The sequence below is a fragment of the Dipodomys merriami genome, unplaced genomic scaffold (assembly GCF_024711535.1).
Source record: "Dipodomys merriami isolate MVZ:Mamm:240054 unplaced genomic scaffold, mDipMer1.0.p SCAF_4, whole genome shotgun sequence".
Classification (NCBI taxonomy): Eukaryota; Metazoa; Chordata; class Mammalia; order Rodentia; family Heteromyidae; genus Dipodomys; species Dipodomys merriami.
In genome coordinates, this window is record NW_027205603.1 from 59,055,133 (window position 1) to 59,076,586 (window position 21,454).

General features: G+C 36.0%; 1 protein-coding gene and 1 pseudogene across 3 annotated transcripts in view; both read right to left on the reverse strand.

Annotated features, from left to right (window-relative positions):
- Triqk (triple QxxK/R motif containing) overlaps positions 1-1,214 on the reverse strand; it is a 71,819-nt gene extending 70,605 nt beyond the window's left edge. For all 3 annotated transcript variants that reach the window (XM_069991050.1, XM_069991048.1, XM_069991047.1), the window contains exon 1: positions 1,095-1,214. The gene's annotated coding sequence lies outside the window, so the exon portion shown is untranslated. The remainder of the gene's footprint in view (positions 1-1,094) is intronic.
- A 12,529-nt stretch (positions 1,215-13,743) lies between these two features.
- On the reverse strand, positions 13,744-14,051 carry LOC138806287 (10 kDa heat shock protein, mitochondrial pseudogene; annotated as a pseudogene).
- Positions 14,052-21,454: the final 7,403 nt, after the last annotated feature.

A 21,454-nucleotide genomic window follows, 5' to 3' on the forward strand; every position in this document is an offset into this window, starting at 1 on the left:
TTACAGAAAAAAAAAAACAGAAGGGCTCTTCCCCAAGTACAACTAACCCTGCCAGCTTCCCGACTTGTAGACCAATGCAATTCTCACTGTTAACAAGCTGCACAAGCTTCCTTCCTGATGATTTACACTGAACCTGGCACCAGGAAGTAAAAACAGATGTTTAGTCCTTTTGTCGTCTTAATCTGGAATGTTTATTCTGTTGAGCCCTACAGGGTCCAAAGAGAGAAGGCATCTGAAATGGTTATCTGTGTGGGCACCTCACAGCTGACCATTAAATATGGATCCAATGAAGAAAAAGGGGGAAAGGAGGAACAATGGTTTACACATTTAGAACATTTTGCTCTATGTATTGGGCCTTTTACAGTATAATGAAATCCCTCAACTTTCTGAGAAAGTTCATTGAGGTCATTGTGGCTAACATCAGTGATATAAAGAACTCCAAGAAGAGAATTTCTCAGAGATCCTTTTTCTTAGTCATCTACATGGACAGCCAAATCTTGAGGGTTCAAGGATGTACCAAATCACAAAGAAAAGTATCCAGCTCCGCCATCACTACCACACTTCTCTGCAAGATCACTAATATAGGAACAAAATTTAAGAACGAAGAACAACAACAACAAAAAATTACACTAAAGGGAGGCCTGCAAGGGAACTACAGGACCAAGGGCCATAACTTAAGTGACAGCGCAGGGAGCAAATCCCAGGCCCTCAGGAAGGCTTGGGGGGAAGTGGGCGGGGCTAACGCTTCCAGGACCCCTGACACGCTGGCAGGGCGGGACCTGCGCGTTCCTTAGCAACCACGAGTACCACGCCCACCCTCGGCGAACCTTCACGCCGCTCCAAGCACCGGGGTCGCCCGGAGAGAGGGTCCTCAGCGACTGATTATCTTCCCTGTTCTTTCCCTAAGCGCCAGCTTCCTCTGGCGGGGTGTCCCTCGCCCCCAGCCCGACCGAGCACCGCTCTCGGGGGCGGAACGCTCCGCTCCGGGACGCTTGGGAGGTTCGCTTAAGGAGGTGCGCCCATTTTCAGTCCCGGACCCCGAGCTTTCTGGGAAAGAGAACCCCAGCCTCCTCGCCCTCGCCGGAAACACACACCTCAGCTGAGCCAAGGCGGAGGCCGACAAACTTCGTGTCCCGCGGGAAATGTTGCTGTCCACGGTCCTGTCACTCAGAGGCAGGGGCGGGACGAGTCGGCCGCGGACACCCTGACTCCCGAAGGCCCGTACGGAAGGGGGCGTGGCTAGGGTAGGGGGCGTGGAGGAGGCCTCAGTCCGCGCTGTGATTGGCTGATCTCTCTCCCGCCTCTGAACGTGTTCGTGGTCTGGGAGGCCTCAGGTAAACTCATCAGGAAGCTGAAGAAATTGTGTGCTTGGAAGGCGATGTGTTTCCCAAAGATAAACAAAAAGTTATCGTCCCACCTAACACACACACACCGTATACACACACACATAAAAGCACAGCTCAGATAAATAGCCCTACATAAAATATGTGTCTTTGATAAAAAGGCACTGATTGCAGATTTAAGGAGCAAAATATGAGTAAAAAGTAAAGGAAACTAGAAAAAAGCTTTATATAACTTTTAAGAAGAGATTCATCAATTAAAGAAAGGTGATTGGTGAAAAATAAACTGGGTATATTTCTAGTACTTAGTTTTTTCACATCTAATCAATGAGAATGAAATATTAAGAAGCTATTATTTGGAATGAATCTGCTAGCTAAATGCTTTCTACACAATCCTTTTTTAAACCTTAAAAAAGAAAAAAAAACATTGAGTAATATTATTTTCCACAGCCTGTTAACAATGAAACAGATTAGAAGAGGTAACATTTATTTAAATTGTTCAACAAGTCAGTGTCTCCAGCTGTTTAGTTGTATACTATGGTAAAGTGAGATTTAAATTTCTTTCTGAAATTATTTCACTTTCAGTTAATTTTCCTCTTCATGAAGTATAAATCACCTTTCTTTGGCTTCACTTATTTATCCTTATTTAAAAGCTTATAAGAAAGAAAACAATATACAAAAAAAAAAAAACCCGAGACAACTATAAATAGACAAAGAAAGTTCCCTGGAATCCTTCAGGATATCATGGTCAGAAATTGAAGCCAAAATATAGTTTTATTTTCAGTCTTCCTAAATCGTTTTATGGTCTGCAGTTTTTCCCTCAGAAATAAAGTTAGAATTAAATAACATTATACTAATACTCTTAACCAGGTTTTCATGGGCATGGCTGTAAAAGAATGAAACTTTTATTTACTTATTCAGCCAAAATCAAGAATTAATTTCTCTTATTAGGTTCAGTAGTACTCAGAAACAACAAAAAGTTCTCTGTACACATGCTTTGGAATTCAATTTAAATGCTGCCATATTTTGGCAAAATTGTTGGAATTGAAGAAACATTCCAATTGCAAACGGTTTTGTTTTCTTATCCTACTGAATTTTCAAAAGCTTCTGAAAGTTTGCTAACTATGCTCCATAAAAAAAAACACAAACTTTCTTCATTTGAATGAGTCACGATCCCCACTTTCTTTAATCATTTTTAGAGTATTTTATTTTAGCCTAATAAGAAAGTTATGATTGTATATTAATACATATAGTATATAAATAAGTACTGTAGACTTAAAGTGGTGTCTTTAGTTGAATACTTTTTCAAATACATATTTGAGTAAGTCAAGCAAATGCATTTGTTTAAATATTCTCACATGTATATAAAATATTATATGCTTAAGTAAATGTATTGTATTCATATAAATGGGTAATCACTGAAATAAACATAGCTGTAGGTTCCTCCATAGCCCCAGATGTTTTAGGCATATATTTGTATTTCTAGAATTCTACACGTTGGATCTAGTTGCACTTCTAGGCAAAAATACTTTCCTATATATATGGAGGAATCTGCTGTGAAGGAAAAAGGTGAGACCAGTACATGTTGTGGGTCTTCCACTGAATTTCTTATTATGAACATACCTTTTTGAAATAAGTTTGTCCTAACTAGTAGTCTATATTACCAAAGTGAAAACCAAGCCTTTAACAAATCAGGCCTTGGGGGACAAACTATATCCAAACTATACAACTGGACATTGTGAAGTATGTGCTATGGGGACTCAATTACATTCTTCTGAAACAGTTTCTAGCAGCAAGTCAGTTATGTCCCATGACCTTGCATTTTTTTGATATTATACTCTGTTAGAAAAAAATTTATGGCCATACTAAGGTATTTCCCAAGACTCTACTTAGACTGCACTGGAATTGCAAACTCTGTTTCCCTGTCTGATCAAAGATCAGGTTGAGTGTTTGTTAATATTAGATTCCGAGTCAGCTTATTCTAGAATGTAGTCCTTGCACCTAAATCCTGATGGTAGCAATGCCTCAGTTCAATGTAAGACATGTTTCTGTGTTTTCTTTGCTCTCTCTGGTCTGGAATTTGATCTTTCAGCCCTGGGAAAGCACTCATGTTTTTTAGTCATCTTTTAACTTTTCTAATAACTTATATTAATAAGCCTTCCAAAGTCTTTCATAAAATTAAAAAATGCACAGATGAAGACTGGTGAAAACCCACTTATTGTGTTTTCAAGATCTAGCAGTGTTGATGTGCTTTTCTGGGTCCCTTTCTCTCCTTCTCTCTTCCTCTCTCTCCATCACAAAATTGGTCCCAGAAAGAGAGCTGCCATGAACATGGGATTTATATCAAATATTTCTCTTTTCTCAGGAATCAGTTCAGTCGTGTGTAGAATCTTATCAGATAGCTAAAATATCTTTCCCTATGTACATTATCCAGTAGTTTAGGTGGAAGAGCTAATCTGACCCCAGCAGTGAATGGGCATGATGGAAAAAGTTCATATTGACATTTGAGTTTCTATTTCATTTTTTTAAATAATCTTACTAAGCTTTTCTTCAAATACTATTTTATCTTCTCCACATTTATGTCCGCTATAAATCATGACAATTTTTCCTTTCCCTTTTCATTATCATGGTTGCTGTCTGGCTCCTAATCCTTCCTGAAACTGATTCAGACTGAGAGCTCTGACCCTACTTGCCACATGAAAATGAAGCTGGAGCTAGCAAATTGTCCAGCCCATAGCTTTTGGGTTCTAGCTTCTGGACTGTTGCTCTGGCTTTTCTGGTGGGCCTGGCTCTTATTTCTGTGGAGGATGTTCACACACCATTCATTTATTCACCCTAATTAGTACCCATTGTAAAAAGGAACAGCCACAACCAAGACCAACTGATTGGACCTCAAGATGGGCTACACTTAGACACTTCCCCAGTTTCTGATAGCTGGTAGAACCAAGATTTATTTTAATGGCAGAGATATGCTAACCATATACCAAGAGATTTTTCCTAATTCTTGGATAGAAATAATTCATGAAGTCATTAAAGCCAAGTTTTTAATGGGAAAATCTTCATATAAATCCAATTTCAAAAATGGACTAGAGTTATTCAGGTTACCTACTTCTTGAGTGATCTTTAGTTGTTTGTATATTTAAAAGAATGTATATATGGTTAAGTTGTCAGATTCATTGACAAAGTTGTTCATAACATTCTTTTTTTTTCTGGTCGTGGGGCCTGAACTCTGGGCCTAGATGCTGTCTCTCAACTCTTCAGCTCAAGGCTAGCACTCTACCACTTGAGCCACAGCCCTACTTCCAGCTTTTTTCTGCTTATGTGGTACTGAGGAATTGAACCCAGGGCCTCATGCATGCAAGGCAAGCACTCTACCACTGAGCCACCTTCCCAGCCCCAATTTTGTATTATCTTTAAGTAGTTGTACAGAAGTGCCATTTAACAAAGCAGCTTATGAATATAATGCCTCTTGATCAGTATGTCCCCTTCACCATTCTCACCTGCCTTGGTCCTTTCCCTACTTGTCTTAATTTTGTGGTACATACCATGAGTTCTTGACTGTGTTCTCTGCCCTTCCCCTTCATTCATTTCTCCTTCTCCCACCCACCCACCTTGCAACTACCCATTTCCTGGTGCTTATTTTGTTGGACTGAGTATGACATTTTCTACAAAATTAAGGTTTATAGGCACATTCTAGCTACCAAAAGTGAGGAATCCATGCAAGCTTTGTTTCTCTGGATCTGACTTACTTCACTTAATTCAATTTTTTCCAAGTCTTTCCACTTCCTTACTAATGCTACAATATCATTCTTTCTGATGAATGAGTGAAATTCCATTGTGTATATATACCACATTTTCTCAAAGCATTTGTCCATTGAGGACAAATCTTAAACTAGACTTTTACAGGTGGTGAACCTATGAAGTTTGCCAAGGCCTTCTTTTTCTCTTTTGCTTAAAGCGTAATGTTTAAAAGGAGACTCTGCATTGCCTATTCTGTTGACTAGCTCCTAGGATTTGGGGTCAATATCTCTTTTACAGATCTAATTCAATATTTCATGAATTCCCCTGGCTTGTGTCAATAATTACAATTTTACTTCCCTGCTTCTCCACATTGCCTATTTCTCTCTGTATCCATATATCTGATGTTTTGTTTTAGACACTTAGAGATGAATGAAGGTTTCATCTTCAGAACTCTGTGTCTTTTATGATTAACCCGATATTGTTTCATAATTTCTATTGACTTACAAACATTTTCTATTTTAATTTACTGGGATTTTGTTAGATATTTTTGTTTTCCTATAAATGTTCATGAAATTTGTTCCAAAATGAAACTGTTACTTAGAAACAGCATTCGATTTCACTTGACAAACAAGAGTAATAAACAAGAGGAAGAATAGAGGATCACATTGGTATTTTTTATTATTATTATCGTGAAAATACCATACAGAGGGGGTTACAATTACATGGGCAAGATAGTGAGTACATTTCTTATCAAGCATTGTTGCCCCCTCCTTTGTTTCCCCATACCATCCCTTCCCCCTCTATCCCCAGCCCCCCACACACCCCTACCACTATCACCCCACCCCCCCACTCTCCACCCCGCCAAAGTTGTAAAGTTTGTTTTTCGACATAACATCTTGTACATCTCATCGTTGTAATGGATCCACCTGTAACCCTATTTAAATAGTTTGTTTTTTAAGGACCATGCACAAAGCTGAGTTTATCATTTCAAAATTTCACACTGAGTTCAACTGGAATTTAGATACATTATCTCATCTGCTATAGAGGAGGAGTCTTGGCCATGCAATTGAATTGTGTTCAAAGTGGAAAGAACATAAAGAGTTTGTAAAACACAATTTCTGACACAGATAGGGTTTAATCAGATGCCTGAATAAAGGCTAGAGGTCCAGTGAACTCTACGTATGTATGTATGTAGGTAGGAAGGTATGCATATATTATGTATGTTTGTCTGTGCATATATGTATGTATTCATGGTGCTACTATGGGGGCTTGAACTACTTGGTGCTCTACCACTGTAGCCACACCTCCACCTCCAAATTACTGTTAATTAATTGAAGAGGTTTTCGTTGTTGTTTGTCTGCGTGGGCTGACTCTGAACCTGGATCCTTGAATGTCAGCCTCTTATGTAGCTAGGATTATATGCATGAGTTTACTACACCAGGCAGTTCTTTTTTAAATTTAATTTTCTCACCAAAGTTTTGTCAAGCATCCAATTTATGCTTTACCAAAGAGGAAGCCCGAGAACAGTGCATGTTTTTCTCATCAGTTCAGTTCAATAGATCTTATTTTGATGCTGGTTTTCTTATGTCTTGCCTTATGCAGTTGGCTGTTAATCTGTCCAAGCTTCAGTTGCCTGAAAACCTGGTACCTACCTCACAGAAATGGAACATTTCAAATGATATAACTTGCATAAATGTTTATAAAATTGGAAGCACAAAGCACTACTAATTCATTTTAGTAATTACAAAGATGGCTTAAAATGACTCAGTATTCCACAGCCACTCTGTCTGTCTTCAGTAAGTTCATTAACTCTGCACAAGAAATGCTCAGTAAGAGTTAGGTGGAAATTTTAATCTCACCTGTGCTACATATCTAAAGCCCAGTTTTCATTACTATTTGATTTCTTTATTATACTAAGAGATCAATCATCACAGTGGACAACCTTCCTTCTGGGCAAAGATTCAGATGATGAGAAGCAGGAAAGGAGATTTAGAGGAAAAGATTGAGAAGGGTCTGAAAGTTATTAGATATAAACATTATTGAGATATAAGAATAAAAATAAACTTAAGTACAGTGCCTTACTGAAACTAATTATTTTAAGGACTGAAAAGAAGCTAGGTATGTACCAACATAGCTTCTTAGGAGACAGAGATCTGCGGATCAAAGTTCAAGGTTAGCCTGTTCAAAATGTCAGCAAGACCTTATCTCAACAAACAAGCTGGACATGGTGACTCATATCTTTAATTCTAGGCCAGACCCAGGTGAAAAATTTGAGCCTATCGTGAAAAATTAATTGAAGCATAAAAGCACTCAGGACATGGCTCCAGTATAAGGCTCTGAGTTCAGATTCCAGTATCACAAATGAAAGAGAAAGGATAAGAATTGAAATGAGGAAAGTTTGCTTTTCATTTTACTACCTATGTTTGTTTGTCTTTGCACAAGTCATCTTTTATTTTGCATTCAAAACCTTGTTCCATAGCACTAAAATGAAAATGTTTCCCTGATTATAAATTTTAATATTCCCTATACTCTAGAAGCTACAAGAAAGAATATTCAACCATTATGTATAACGCAGCACTTATTGAGTTTAACAGAGCTAAATTCTAGCTGAGAATATATTTATTCTTCTGCCAATTATTATGACATATTTCTTCCTGACTGCTTTGTTCATGAAAGATAATAAATTCATTGTACTGTTATTTTTTTAGATTCAAATGGAATGCCACTATACATTTGCTTTATTTTCATTTTCTTTTCAAAAGTCAAGTTGAGTCTGTGATTGTTTCTGAATGACTATTTTGTCCTCCTGTGGTCTTCAGTGTTTTGAAACTATTCCTTGTACACGTGGATTTCCAACTTAAATGCGGAATTTACTGGGATTTTGTGGGTGTATATGTGGTGGGGAAGGTGAGAGAGAGAAGACAGAATCAAAGAAAATGAGACAATGTCTATATATAATAATTATTCATTACAAATTTAGCTAGTGACCATGAAATCTGGATCTGCATGACCTCCTTTCATGATACCTTTTAGGGACATATTCCATACCTGGGCCATTTCAAGATGATCTTTCTACCTCTGCCTTTGTTGTAGCTGGGATTACAGATGTGAACCACCATGCTAAACAAGTTCTTTAGTATAGGGTCTTCTTGAGATTATTTTAAAATGCAGATTAGCTTTGAACCTTGTTTTTCCTATCTCTATTTCCTTAATAGAAATGAGGCACTATGCTTGGCTCATGCTTTTCCTTTTGATTTTTTAAATAACTCTCACAAATACTCTAAGTAGTCATTGAAATTAATGAACATATATATATATATATATATATATATATATATATATATATATCTACCTCCCTAAATCCAGTGACATCCAGAGCACTAACAATATCATTATGTTTTTTGAGAGGCATGATGAAAGAAATGACACATTCAGGTAAGTAATGCAGTTGTATAAGCCTTTGGAAGCATGACCAACTGTCTTGGGACTTTGGTCACTTTCTCCCACAAACTCCACTCCTTCTACTTCCTTGTAGCACCAGGACAAATAATTTGAAGGGCTGGCTCCATACATCTAACATTATAAACAGATGTTAGGAACTTTCTAGAGTCTCCAAAGAATTTAATCAGCTTCTGAGAAAACTAGCTAAAAGGGAAAATGAAAGCTCTATAGAGAGCTATTCAATGCATAGACTTGTATGTGCTTATGTAATTTGGTTTTACATAATAAGTATTTGAGCTTTCCTGCATAATTACCACAAACAAAATGCATGAGTACTATTATTATCTTTGAATGCCAGCAGTCTTAAGAAGCAGCTTAGTGGATTGTTGAGTTATCACCAGGAACAATTGCTTAATGTAGTTATTAATAACCCAAAATAGAACAGGTGAATGAATGAATCATCAAAATGAATAATTTTTAAAAGCCATGATTAGAAGGATTATGCTAATGTGAATGCAAAGACTAGGCTTTCACAATACATTTGGGTTTAGGATCCTAGGTATGTATTAAAAATCTTAATTTTGAAGAATATTTTAAAATAGTAAGATGGTTTCTCTAGTAGAACAGAAAGTTAATAAGTAGTATTTACTTTGTTCTAAATAGTGCCTTAGATAGAGATACAAAAGATATAGATACAGGTGTAAATATGGTATGTGATTATAAAAATTACTTGGTTGTGATTTTCTTTTATTTTATAAGTGCTCACATTTTCTAAAGTTATTGTATCTCAAATAAAGTGAATTCATATTTATGTTGAAGAAGAGTGTTAGTGTTCATATATGCAAATATATTCATATTTGCTTAAACATCATGCTACCTTTCATGACACAAATAACTAAGATCATAAATGCTATTTATAAGAGCATAGATTCAAAATATACCAGTGCTACAACATCAGCAATGGTCAGAAGGTGGTAGGATGGAAACAAAGCAGGTGTCATTGAAGAACCAATATGACATGCTCTTTGCACTGCCTATTGAAACACTGAAATGAAGAAATATATTCCATAAAGATTTTTCTCAAGTGTTGAGAGCTTCATTTTGTCAATTTATAAGAAAATTAAATTAACCGTAACATCTGTTGCTCTAAGAATTCCAGTCAATTATGATAAATATGGATGTCATTTTTCAGTCATGCTCTTTTTTTTCATTTCCTGGTTTATTTTTGTGCTTTCTCTCTACTTGCCCGAGACGAATCTCTATTATTACTGCTTAAGTTAATATACAAAAAGAACTTTCACTTATAATACTAGGTAGAATTTGTTGATATCAAGTGAAGCCAGATAAAAGACATTTATTTCTGAAGTAGAATGGAGAGACATGAAGAATAGGAGCTCCAAAGATTTCTGGGACGGGGCTTGTAAACAACCTTTTCTGATTGTTCACAGAGAGACTCAGCTCTCTGCCATTGCAGAAGTTAAAATTACCTCTCATTCCAAAATCCTGGGAGAAAGAATCACTTACCAAATTCCTCACTTATAGTAGCTATATTTATTTTTATAAATTTTATAAAATTTTATAAATTTTCTTGATACACAATTCATCAGAACAATAATTAATTTTGTCACTTCAACTCCATTTTCTTATTACATTACTTATCATCTCAAAAGTAATATGGAATAAATTACTTAATTTATCAAATTCTTCTGCCTACTTAATTCCTCTGATAGGCACAGAACAACATAGCAAAGAGAAAAGCAATGACAAAAAATTACATTTATCCTCATGGGATGAACACTCTGGAGGATATACTGGACAACACACCAGAAAGAATATGAAATATACAGGATGCTAAGTGCTTATTTTTAGTACAGTAGAAATAAAATATGAACGGGCATGGACAGTGTTGCAGTTAAGCTGAAAATAAGAGTAACCTTCTAATTTTAAAAAATATCACTATTCATCTTGGTTGATGTTCCTGGAAATCAATTTGACTTATATTTTATTGATTTATTTCAGATTTAAAAATAAAGAATAGAATCTAGATTTCATCCAATTCTTTTTAAGCATTTACTTCTATACTTAAAGGATGCAGTCCTTTAATTAATTTAGTTTACTTATCATTATAAATATGAGGCCATCCTTACCATTCTAGATACACTATATTTTTGTGAAAACTACTGATTATTTCAATACGCTGAAATTAATTGCTAATACTACATTTAGAATGTTGTCATTCCACTTAATTTGTCTGATTTTCTATTTTCTCTTAACATAATCAGATGTTAGTAGTATTGTCCATTTAGATAGTATTAGGATTGTATCTTCTTCAGGAACAAGAGTAGTTACTATTTATATATTGTCTAACTAATATCACCAACTGTTTTAAACAGTTTATGTAAGTAAACATGGCAACTGTCAGAGCAATTCTGTCATGTCGATATGAATATGAAATGTTTACATATGAAAATATTGAAGTACACAGAAGTTAGACAGTATATCTCAATTTATGTGACCTTGGGTCCCATTTCAAGTGTTCGATATTTAGTATACCTCATCATACGACCATTTTAACTATTCACGCTTTCTGCCACTTAGATTGACCTTATTCACATAAAAGAAAGAAAGCATCTACTTCCTCTAATTATTCAAATTTCTTACCAAAATTACATTTGTTTTATTTACAAGTCATTTGTGATTATTTTCACATTTGTATTCAAATTATATGTATGTTTCCCAGATTGGGTGCACTTGAATTGTACTGATCTTTCCAAAGAATTTATCTTCTATTTAGAAAAATTTAAACTTAGTCTATATTTTGATTCAGTATTCCTACTGTTTCTTAATGTTACTGAGAGGAATTTTGTTTTATTTTTGCCTTTATTTTTCTTAATTTGTTTTCTATTACTAATATTGAAGGAATTTTAATTTATAATATTTCTTCTTGGTAGACATTTAAACACTGTTTTAACATTTCATGTGAAATTCTGTCTTTTTCATTGTCTTCTAGGTTGTAATTGTAGATTTTGCTTCATGAATATATCACAACATAAGAGTGATTCTAGGTAATGAAATATTTGAATGCTATTATATTATACAACTATTATCATGGGATGTATTCTGTAATGTTTTACTTCTTTACAAATGTTAAAATTCAGCCAGGCACCAGTCCTGCAATCCTAGCTACTTAGGAGGCTAGGATCTGAGGATTGTGGTTTGAAGCCAGCCCAGGCAGGAAAGTCCATGAGACTCTTATTTCCAATTAACTGCCAGAAAACCAGAAGTGATGCTATGGTTCAGTGTGATAGAGCACTAACATTGTGGGAAAAAGCTCAGGGATGGTGCCCAGGCCGAGTTCAAGCCTCACAACTGACGAAAAAAAAAGTTAAAGTTCTCGTTGTAGCTACCTTCTCTTTGTATCACCATGACTAGTGATTCTAAATGCATAAACAATAATATACATTTTTACACCAATTTCATAGAAGTCTCTGTTTGGATGTATATGTGTGTATATAAATAAGCTTTGTTCATATGTATTTTCATGTTAAAGACAACTGCAGTTTATCCACATTAATTTTAAACAAAGAAGATTTCATTATTTTTATTCTTACTTAATTTTTTGGTGGTGGGGCTTGTACTGAGGGCCTGGAGTTGTCCTTGAGCTTCTTTTGCTCAAGACTAACATTCTACCACTTGAGCCTCAGTGACACATCCATTTTTTTTTAGTAGTGTATTCTAGAAGGACCCTATTAGACTCTCCTGTATGAGGTGATTTCAAACCGCAGTCCTCAGATACCAGCCTCCTCAGTAGCTAGGATTACAGGTGGGAACCACCAGTACCCAACTGAGATTTTATAATTTAATAAATCCAATTCATGTTAAGCAAGGAAGGGAATTCTAGCTCTTTGAACTTTGCTTTATGCATGAAAGTAATTAGAACACCAGAAAAACACTTACCAGACATTTAGGCATTTACTGTGAGCCAAACACTGGGCTTTACATTATTACCACAACTGTGATGTGAGAATTAACCCTATTTTACAGATGAGGCATCTGAGGATCAGAGACACTGGGAAACCTGATCAAGTCACATGAAGGGAGGGGATTCACACCCAATCTGTGTCTAAAGCTTACTGTCTTACCCATTAGCCTTCTACTACATATATATTCAAAAGCAAAGTAAATAGATAATAAAGACCTAAAGGGAGAAGGGGAAAATATTCCTATAGAGAGTGTGAAAAGGAGATATTTAGACTAGACTATGAAGACAAGAAATAAGAGAGTAAAAAAAATAAAAATATAAAACCAAGAGAATTTAAATAGATGGGGATTTCAATTTTGAACTCTCAAAGTTGGTGAATCAGTCATACCTCTGTAGGTTTTTAGCTAGAAACTTTATTTAATAGGCAAAGGCTTTTCCAGTTTGGATTTTTTTTCTGAACTAAAAATAACTAACAAGCTGGATGCCAGGGCTCATGCCTGTAATCCTAGCTACTCAAGAAGCTGAGTCTGAGGACAGTTCAAAGCCAGCCTGAGCAGGAAAGTCTGTGAGACTCTTATCTCCACTTTAGCTGTTTCTAAAGTGGTAGAGCACTAGCTAGCCTTGAACAAAGAAGCTCAGGGACCCAGGCCCTGAGCTCAAACCCCAGGACCAGCACCAAAAAGAAAAAAAAAATCCCCATTTTAAAGTTGAATGCTGTGGCTCAAGCCTGTAATCCCCTACTCAAGAGGGAGAAATTGGGAGAATCAAGGTTCTAGGCCAGCCCTGGCAAAAAAGGTACAAAGATTTCATTTAAAAAATACAAGTCAGTATGGTTTATCATAGCTATAATCGCAACCATGTGGAAGGCATAGATAGGAAGATAATGATCCAGGGCCTGCCCCAAATCAAGTGATCTTACCTGAAATAATAATAGTAAAGCAAAAAGTGCTAGCAGCATAGGTCAAGTAGTATAGTGCCTGCCTAGCAAGTGTGAGGTTCTGAGTTTAAGTACTACTGAAACAATACAAATAATGGCAATAGCAATAATAATAACTACTATTATCATTATAGTTATTATATTAATTATTTATTAATTATATACTAATTATTATAATTGCCATTCTTTTTTTAGTTACCATCAGTTTATTATAAAAGGGAGATATGGAAATTATTTACATGATGAAAGATCTCATAACTTCCATGGGACAGGCAGCTTCACAGGATATTTTAGTGATGGATTCACTCTACATACTTCCCAAGAATGTCACCATCCCTAAATAAGAAATAATCCTCGTCATCTAGAACTACTTTGGTGCCCCCATATTCTGGGAGAAGAACTTTATCACCCACTTTCACACTAACTGGCTGAATCTCTCCACCCTTTCTTTTAGAGCCCGATCCCACAGCCACTACTGTGGCTTGCAATACTCTTCCTTGAGACTTTTCTGGAAGCATATGCCTCCTTTGGTTACAGTTGCAGCTGCACTCCTTTCGACCAACACTGGGTCAAACAGAGGAATGACCTTCCTAAATGCTTGTCCGGCCATGACTCTTCCTGGTCGCTACTCGGATTCTGCTCTCACGCAGGGGCTGCAAGGAGAGTCGGGCTTAGGGGACACGAGAAAAGGCCGCCTGCCGCGCAGGCGCGCTCGCCCAGCCCCATCCTTTATAATAGAAAATACCCTAAGTCCAGCTGTAGGCACAGGTACCATCTTTGTTAATTAATTAGGTAAAATACAATGTCTAAAATGTCGTACATGTGCAAAAATCTTAAGTCTATATAAGCTAGAGGAAATAGTGCTTGGAGTTGCAGAAGAATACAGTGGGAGTTATACTCAATAGTAAGGCTGTTAATATCCTAAAAGTCCTGTGACTTCATGGGTCATCTTCAGAAATGATTAAGGCAAACTGAACTAGAAAACTACCTCCAAAAGAGTTTCTTGCTTGTCATTGTTCTATTCTTTAAGTCTTTGATTTTAAGCTAAATCTTAAATACATTTTCATATCTTGCCAATAGTTGCATTATTATATCAGGCAGTGAAGCAGCAATGATTTACTGTCTTGAAAAGGTGATGCACCTGCTCATTTCTTTAGCTGAAATAGCCGTCCTCCATTTCTTTATTAAACTTGCACAACCAAAGGAGAGTTCATATTCCTAAAGTTCCTGCAGTTCTCAAAGTACAGGCCTCTTCCAGGAGCAGCAGCATTGCTGGTGAATTTGTTAGCAATGCAGATTTTCAGAACCTACCCTAGATCTATTGAATCAGAAAGAATATGTACTGGGACTGAGCAGACTGTGTTTCCAAAGCATGCTGAGTGAAGTGATTCTGATGCATACTAAATTTGAAAGCCATGGGTGGTACTCCGTGTGTGTGTGTGTGTGTGTGTGTGTGTGTGTGTGTGTGTGTGTGTGTGTGTGTGTGTGTGTGTGTGTGTGTTTCAAAAGCAGTGTCTAAGGAAGAAATGTGACATTTTGCACAAGAGCAATCAACCAAACTGGCTTTGCTAAATCTTCTCAGAATTCCCTGGTGAACACTAAAAGAAGATTTTGAAGATGTTAACATTGCGCAGGGTTTTTTTTCTCTTATGGAGAAAGAGAATATACAGTATCCACCTCTAGAAATTCCATCTTCAGAAAATTGTTTATTAATGGACACATATGCTTACTAAATAGGGCTCTATTAAGTAATGTTTTGACTATTTGTCTTGACTCCTATCCAATTTAAAAACCTCTTGTTATTCTTTATGTGTCTCTCTGCTGTCTATCTTCTGACAGGAATCATGACAGCGACTCAGGACATAGTACATGGTCAAGAATTATTATTGGAAAGGAGGGAGGGCAAGAAAAAAGGAACGTTGGAAAGAAGCTAGAGAAGACAACTTGAATTAAGGGGATTTTTAGTATGATTGGGCCTTTTTTTCCCCTTAGCTGTACTGGGGTTTAAATTGGTTTAGTATTTGCTAGACAAGCTTTCTACCACTTTAATCACACTTCCAGCTCTAAACCATTGTTTTCTTTTTGCTTTTTTCCCCCCCCTCTTTATATCTGTCCTGGACCTTGAACTCAGGGCTTTGGTACAATCCGTGAGCTGCTTTTGCTCAAAGCTAGCTCCCTACCACTTGAACCAGAGCTCTACATCTGGCTTTTTTGTTGGCTTATAAGCAATGTGAGTCTCATAGACTTTCCAGCCTGGTCTGGCTTTAAACCCCAATCCTCAAATCTCAGTCTCTTGAGTAGCTAGAATTACAGGCGTGAGCACTGACACCTGGCTAGACAATTTCAATAATGATATTACTCTGGTATATGAATTTTATTTTCAAGTAGTGTGGTCTATGAATTAGAAGCATTCTTCAAGTTACTCGACATACAACAAAACCACTGAATATGATAAATATGTGATTAAACAAAGGCTGTCAATGTGTGTAGGTACTGAATTTTACATATCCTTTGGTAACATTATTCATACATTTTTCTTATGTTTTCTATCCCTACATAACAAACCATTTTTCTTAAATAATAATAATTGCTAGCAGTCCAATTCTAAAAAATAAACCAACTCTACAATAATAAGTCAGCCCATACAGAGGAAAGAGAAAGGATTACTTCAGAAAACAGATGTCAGCTTCAAGCTTCCAAGGATTTATTATAAACAGGAATGAGTAAAGAACACGAAAAATACTTTGGCAGTGCTATTTGAATACAGAGCTAATGAAAGGCTACATTCACCATCAAATGTATGCTAACAGCCAAATTGCCAGAAAATCTACTGTTTCAGGAGAGGCCCAGGCCAAAACACAGACTACAATTATACATAAAAAATGGTTAAACAAAATGTGAAACAGCAGGATTAACTTTCTACTGGGAAATCTGTTTCGGTATAATTGCATTGTGTTGTGACAAATAGGAAATATATGCAAATAGTGAATTAGAAATCAATTTTGGATAAATAAATAATGTAACAGGGAAAAAAAAGAAATTCTAAGAGTAAAATTTGTAAATTACCCTTTATTATCAACCACTTCTTTTTCTTTACTAGCCATTTCAATGAACACTTTAACAATGTAAAGCAATGATATATATGTAAGCCCATTTCAGCTAACTCAGGGGGATGATTTTATTATTTCTCATGCTGGCCATTTTGCTGTATGAGCAAAGAATATAATTTTTTTTAAAGCCTTAACAATTTTGTTAAGAAAATTTAGTATTTTTAGAGCTACAAGCCTATGTAGCCAGTCTTTCAGATAAATGTTTTATATGTTTCCAGTGTTATAGGTCTTATGGTTGGATATTTTGGGGTTTTGTAGTTATATTTGTTATTGTTGATATTTTTGAGCACCAACTAAGTAAATGATATCATAAAAAACAATTTTATGGGTTTTAATCATATATATTTCAAATTTCAAATAGACTATTCAGACAATGCACTCTTTGCAAGACCCTATTATAGTACACAGTAGTGGGGGATGAGGAGATGCTACATTTATTTTAACAGAGAGAAAGAAATCTGTATTTCATTTGTTACACTGCTAACTTCACTTTAGGTAATTGCATTCAGCTTTATTATTGCCCAGAGCAATAACTGATTGTTAGTTATTGAAGTCTGAAATGATTTTCTCATTTCCCAGGGGAATCTAGAGATTTACATGGTGCACAGCAGTAACTAATAGATATAATCTGGTCATAATGTAGCCATATAATGTGTTATTTACTTGTAGAGAACATAGATGTTCAACATTTTAACATTTCCTCAGGAAGACTGTTATATTTTACTCAGGATGTCTGAACATTAACTGTATACTGCTCTACCTTAAGATACTCAAAATATCACCAATCTTTTTTAAAAGCTGACCAGATATAATACTGTGTTCGAAAGTACAAAATTGCGTATGTGCAGTAATATCTTTTCCTTTTATGATTTAGACATTTTTCAAAAGATCTACATGTTATTTCAATTTTTGTAAAAAAAATTAATATATCCTTAAAAGTCCAACTAAATCGCAGGTTAATGTAATCAAAATACCATACTATACAATAACTTTAGTATGTAGCTATTTTGCAAGTATTTTTATAATTGACTTAATTTTCTCCCATAATACATTTTTAGTTTTACAGTTTTACTAACCTGTTACTCAGAAGATTAAATAAGAAAAAATCCTTTTCTGTTTCTTTTTTGGATCAACTTAAGAACAATAGTAATTCCAAATTAGGAGCTACATATACATAGACCTAGGACAGAAAACAATCGAGAAAATTTCTACCCAATTGTCACCTTGATCATGTAGCAAGTGATGTTTCTTTATAACATGTATAACCTGCATGTTCTTACTCTGTGCAAAATATACATATAATGCAAAATCACTGCATATGCTTGAATAAATAAACTCCTAAAGCAGCATACTGTAATGGGGCAAATGTTTTATTAAAGGAGGTTTATATTTTCCTTTCTTTTTCTATCCAGCTGATATAAATGTTTTATGAATGTTTCAGAGTATTCCTCCTGGAAACATTATGAGACTATACTTTTCACAAAGCAGGAGAGATTTTGCATCTTACTCCCATTAACCCTAATGAACATTACACACAAAACACTTTCTGTATCAGAAACAAAAAAAAATCTTTTTCCCAATAAAAAATAAAATAAAATAAGCAAAACTATTCTATGCAGAGAGATCTATAGTTTTGAACATAGGATATATGTTTAGAACCTACTAATTCTTCTACTGGTTCTGGAAATCCTCACCAAAAACTGATGAACTTAAGTACTTCTGAGCAAAGATTTACTAGCAAGGGGTTCAATAAGCTTTCATATTACTCAGACTGTATAATATAGTAGATAAAGTCTCATTATAAATAGGCTAGAATACAGATATTATGATACATGAACAAAGCACATGTATAAAACAGTGCTCCATTTTAAAAAAATGTCTACTTGCTAATTCAAAGACAAATTTCCTAACTATTCAGGAATCTTCCACGATTGGGATCAGCAAGAGTTATTACATCAATGGCACTGTCTAGTCTAATAATAAACCATCATTACAACATGAAAAAAAATGTGAAGCCATTTGGCTTTATCATCTCCTGGTTCTTTAATCTAGTCTTAGAAAAACACATCTACCAACCCTGAAAAAAAACACTTTGTTGTGACAAGATCTAATGGAAGAATGTATAAAGTATATATCACAAATAGTTTTATAGAACTGTAAGATTTATGAAACATTTCAAACTCAGGTCTCATTTTTGAAATGTGGATCATTACAACAATCTTGGAATGGCAAAGCATGATGAAGATCAAGAAGAAATTCTGAGAGGAAGTAAAATCTGATCAGAATCCAAAATGCTGTAGTTAGTCCGGCAGTGGGCGTTGGTGATAGGGTGGGAGGTTGAGAATAGTGGTGAAAGATATCTCTGGCAGACAGAATAGCAGGTGCAAAGGTCCAGATCCAGACAGGAGATGAAATTCAATGAAGCTGCAAGATTATCTAAAGAAGCTTCACCACACAGAGAATAAAACATTGGTATCATATGCATAAGATGTAATAGTATACAACAATTAGAAAAAATGACTATTCACAACTGATAGGGACAAAATTTAATAATATTTAGTGGAAAACATTTGGCTACAGAATAGTATATATTGGGGAGAACATTTATGTAAAAAGAACACATAAAATCATACAGATTTTTAATGGTTAAATATAGACATGGTGAAAAGTACAGACAAGCGTACAAAGGAACAACAGGAAGATATTGCTCTAGAGTGAAGAGAATAGGAATCAGAGTCCATGTGTTTGATAAGCCCCCATTTATGACTCTTTATTGTAACAAGAAAACAAATGGAAAACAAAATGACTAAAGGTCAAAATCTCCCCATCATTCTGATCAAGTTGACGGCTGTGTCTCGAGTGCAGCAAACGGCTTCTTCCTATTGAAAATAGCTGTGTGCACTCACATACAGCCCTGGACATAGCTGGACCTGCGTCCTCAGGGACAGAGCTTTCCCCTCGGAAACTGTGCTGAGCTGAAGCAATGCTGTGATTCCCACAGCCACACCCATCTGAAGGTCAGGAGGAGCTAAACACAATAAAGACAGCTGTCCCTGGGGAAAGAGGCCAGAGGCTAGCAAACCAGTATTGCTATTCTAATGGAAGTCAGTCAACCCCTCTTTTGAGCAGGAGTAAAGGCTGGAGCTCAAGGCCGAGCCCCCCATGTACATCCATCGTCCCCACAGTCTGTGCCATGCGGGCTTCTGCCAGCACACCATGAGCTCCAGAGTAGGTCCAGGGTCATCTGTCCTTGGTCCCAGCCCTCAGCTGGTGTGAGGCGTGTGTGGCAAAGCGCAGGGCCATACTGTGGCACCCACACACAGAACGAGAACGGTGTGGCTGTAGCCAGACGGTGCACGTGGGGTTCATGGGGAATGAGGCAGCAGACTCCCCACGGGGGTGCACCAGAGTTCTATGTGTGCCAGGCTGGACAACAAGCCGTGTTTAGATGGATAAGAAGTTTGTGAGACCCATTGCATGATATGATGTCTATAGTGTATTTGTAGTTCAGAATTGTTGAAGATAGATTTCTAATGTTTTCACAAAAAGGTAAGGTATGTGAGGAGACTGGCTATGTTAACTATGTTGTTTTAATCATTATGCAATGTATGCATTTATTGAAATCTCAGTTCAGACAATGTGTATACATACATATTTATATGTGTGTGAGAGATGTAAAGAAATTCATTGAAAATTTACTCTCAATTATGTTTTTAAATTTTTAATTTTCACTATACAGGTGATGTGCAAAGGGGTTACAGTCACATAAGTCAGGTAAAGAGTGCATTTCCTTTTGGACAATGTCACTCCTTTCCTCCCTCTCTCCCTGTTTTTACTTCCCTTCCCTACCCACAAGTTGTATAGTTCATTTTCAACATAGCATCCAGTGAATACTATTGCTGCATTAGTTGACCCTTTGTCCTTCCATGTCTGTGCTTTTTCTTTCCTTCCCAAATACACATAAGATAAATGAACAAGCAAAACAAAAAGAAAATGAAAACAGCAAAAAGAAAATTTATAAAACAACCTCTTGTTTTTTTTCCTGAATTTCAATTCAATAAACATTATTTCGTATAATCAGATGCACATAGGCATTGTGCTGCAATTATTTTTGATGACAATCTAAGTTTGAAATATTCCATACCAAAAATAAGACTGTACATATCTTATCAATAAAAGTAGGCTCAAACAGATTTTTGAAGGCAGTTCAATGGCTTGAAGGAATTGAAGATTTTAATAACTGCTGACAAAAACTTATTGGAGCCACACTATTGCTGGTTGTGTAAGGCCACAGTCAATATCCTAGGTTAAAGATCATTTGAGAAAGAAATGAGGAGAAAGGAAAAGAAATCTGTTGAGGGAGAACTTTTGGCACCAACTCTGGTGCTATTTTTGCAATCTTCCAACTCTGTCTCTTGGCATGTGCTTGTGGGAAAAAATCTCTTTGTCATGGAAACCATGAGTGAAGGGATGTCATCCCTCAGAGCATCTGATTTCAGAAAGGTATGGGGACAAAAATACTATCAAAGTACCCGGGAGTCCAATATGTGTGTGATTTAATTTTTGCTGGTGACTTTTTCATTTTTACATTTTTAAAATTATCATCAAGTAGTTGTACAAAGAGGTTACAATTCCATAAGTTAGGATATGAGTTATTCTAATACTGGCAGATGCAATAGTCAAGAGTTCTTTCTCCAAAGACAAAAAAGGCAAGATTTACAGTAAAATGCATAGAATGTACGGCTTTGATGCTTTCTTCTTCTCTTTGTCTTCCAAGAAAGTTCTTAAATTCACTTAAATCAAGCTTCATTGGCACTGGAATCATGAAATCAGTTTTCTGAGAGAAACAACACTAGTCTTTCCCTCTCTCTCCCTCTCTCCCTCTCTCCCTCTCTCTCTCCTC